The sequence below is a fragment of the Sardina pilchardus genome, chromosome 19 (assembly GCF_963854185.1).
Source record: "Sardina pilchardus chromosome 19, fSarPil1.1, whole genome shotgun sequence".
NCBI lineage: Eukaryota > Metazoa > Chordata > Actinopteri > Clupeiformes > Clupeidae > Sardina > Sardina pilchardus.
In genome coordinates, this window is record NC_085012.1 from 19,086,631 (window position 1) to 19,089,130 (window position 2,500).

A 2,500-nucleotide genomic window follows, 5' to 3' on the forward strand; every position below is an offset into this window, starting at 1 on the left:
GATCAGAAGATTGAGGGTTCGAGTCCCTTCGTGGTTGATGTTCTAACCTTTGGAGACTTGCATAACATTTCAGCACATCTAGCACGAAACTGCCTCAGTGCACTGGCAAGTATGATATTGTTTGCTCGCTTTAGTTGATTTCAGAATTAGCTTTGATGAACTCTCTTTAAAAACGTCCCCTCGAAGACCACGTGGCCTAATGGATAAGGCGTCTGACTTCGGATCAGAAGATTGAGGGTTCGAGTCCCTTCGTGGTTGACTTATGTAACTTTAGAGAGTCATGTAACATTTCAGCGGAGTTCTGACGAAAGCGCTTATTCCGGTTGAGTCGATTTCATCGTTAGGTTCGATGAACGCTCTTGCAACAGGGCCCCTGCAAGACAACGTGGCCTAATGGATAAGGCGTCTGACTTCGAATCAGAAGATTGAGGGTTCGAGTCCCTTCGTGGTTGATGTTCTAACCTTTGGAGACTTGCATAACATTTCAGCACATCTAGCACGAAACTGCCTCAGTGCACTGGCAAGTATGATATTGTTTGCTCGCTTTAGTTGATTTCAGAATTAGCTTCGATGAACTCCCCTCGAAGACCACGTGGCCTAATGGATAAGGCGTCTGACTTCGGATCAGAAGATTGAGGGTTCGAGTCCCTTCGTGGTTGACTCATATAACTTTAGAGAGTCATGTAACATTTCAGCGGAGTTCTGACGAAAGCGCTTATTCCGGTTGAGTCGATTTCATCGTTAGGTTCGATGAACGCTCTTGCAACAGGGCCCCTGGAAGACCACGTGGCCTAATGGATAAGGCGTCTGACTTCGAATCAGAAGATTGAGGGTTCGAGTCCCTTCGTGGTTGATGTTCTAACCTTTGGAGACTTGCATAACATTTCAGCACATCTAGCACGAAACTCCCTCAGTGCACTGGCAAGTATGATATTGTTTGCTCGCTTTAGTTGATTTCAGAATTAGCTTCGATGAACTCTCTTTAAAGACGTCCCCTCGAAGACCACGTGGCCTAATGGATAAGGCGTCTGACTTCGGATCAGAAGATTGAGGGTTCGAGTCCCTTCGTGGTTGACTTATATAACTTTAGAGAGTCATGTAACATTTCAGCGGAGTTCTGACGAAAGCGCTTATTCTGGTTGAGTCGATTTCATCGTTAGGTTCGATGAACGCTCTTGCAACAGGGCCCCTGCAAGACCACGTGGCCTAATGGATAAGGCGTCTGACTTCGAATCAGAAGATTGAGGGTTCGAGTCCCTTCGTGGTTGATGTTCTAACCTTTGGAGACTTGCATAACATTTCAGCACATCTAGCACGAAACTGCCTCAGTGCACTGGCAAGTATGATATTGTTTGCTCGCTTTAGTTGATTTCAGAATTAGCTTCGATGAACTCTCTTTAAGGCGAGACACGGCAGGTGAAAATACTGTTTTTGTGACCTCCGGTCAATTTCGAGATTTTGAGCTAGTTTGCTACTTTAGCATGTATTCTACCACCCTACTACAACAACAAAGTCCGATTTGCACATTTAAGCGTTTATTTCACGAACTTTTGTCTACTCGCGCCTGTATATTTCTCCTAATTTTACCAAAAGTTTCCATTCTAAAGTGTCATGTACTACCGTGATCGTGATCCAAATCATATCGTGTTTGATACCGTTGGAAAGCCCTGCTTCTCCTACAAGATGCTATGCTATCCAAATATGGGCATTTCCTTTGTATTAGCAACCAATCGTGAAAGTTCAAAGACGAGTCTAAGCTGAGAACGCATTTCATTGGCTGTGTTTCAAGGCTGTTTTCTCAAAACGAGTTTTCCCCCACACGCCATGCAAAGGATCTCCACTTCTGCAGCACCTACATACACCAAACTTTCCAGTCTTATTCTTAACTATATTTGGAAGATATTTACAGAGGGATTTGTTGATATAGCATTCTTGGCATGATTTACATGACTTTTTATGCCTAAAAATAGGGCGAAAATACACTTTTTAAGACAATTGCCAGTATTTTCTGATTTACTGGAAAACAAAAGAAGATATTCATAATCCCCTCTGTAAATGTTTTTTTATTTGATATATTAACACAACCAAAAAATAATTTTCAACCTGACTTTTTCCAATGGTCAGATCCTTCGCATCAAAATATATGCAAATTAGCGCATATTTAATGAGCTATAGCCTAATTAGCATATTTAAACATTAAATTAAAGAAAACTTGCAATACATTTTATTCTCCTATTTATGTGAGTATTCAACTGGTAAAGTTTCATGAAGATATCTTTAAGTTTAACATTTTCCCCTATTCACCTGGGGTGTCTCGCCTTAAACACATCCCCTCGAAGACCACGTGGCCTAATGGATAAGGCGTCTGACTTCGGATCAGAAGATTGAGGGTTCGAGTCCCTTCGTGGTTGATGTTCTAACCTTTGGAGACTTGCATAACATTTCAGCACATCTAGCACGAAACTGCCTCAGTGCACTGGCAAGTATGATATTGTTTGCT

General features: G+C 42.1%; 6 non-coding genes across 6 annotated transcripts; all 6 read left to right on the forward strand.

The window, feature by feature from the left end:
- Positions 1–185: 185 nt before the first annotated feature.
- Positions 186–258, forward strand: trnar-ucg (transfer RNA arginine (anticodon UCG)). The gene has a single exon. It is a non-coding gene; the product is annotated as a tRNA-Arg (tRNA).
- Positions 259–586: 328 nt separating this feature from the next.
- trnar-ucg (transfer RNA arginine (anticodon UCG)) lies at positions 587–659 on the forward strand. The gene has a single exon. It is a non-coding gene; the product is annotated as a tRNA-Arg (tRNA).
- A 121-nt stretch (positions 660–780) lies between these two features.
- Positions 781–853, forward strand: trnar-ucg (transfer RNA arginine (anticodon UCG)). The gene has a single exon. It is a non-coding gene; the product is annotated as a tRNA-Arg (tRNA).
- Positions 854–1,001: 148 nt separating this feature from the next.
- Positions 1,002–1,074, forward strand: trnar-ucg (transfer RNA arginine (anticodon UCG)). Its single transcript has one exon. It is a non-coding gene; the product is annotated as a tRNA-Arg (tRNA).
- A 121-nt stretch (positions 1,075–1,195) lies between these two features.
- Positions 1,196–1,268, forward strand: trnar-ucg (transfer RNA arginine (anticodon UCG)). The gene has a single exon. It is a non-coding gene; the product is annotated as a tRNA-Arg (tRNA).
- Positions 1,269–2,338: 1,070 nt separating this feature from the next.
- Positions 2,339–2,411, forward strand: trnar-ucg (transfer RNA arginine (anticodon UCG)). Its single transcript has one exon. It is a non-coding gene; the product is annotated as a tRNA-Arg (tRNA).
- The last annotated feature ends 89 nt before the right edge of the window (positions 2,412–2,500 follow it).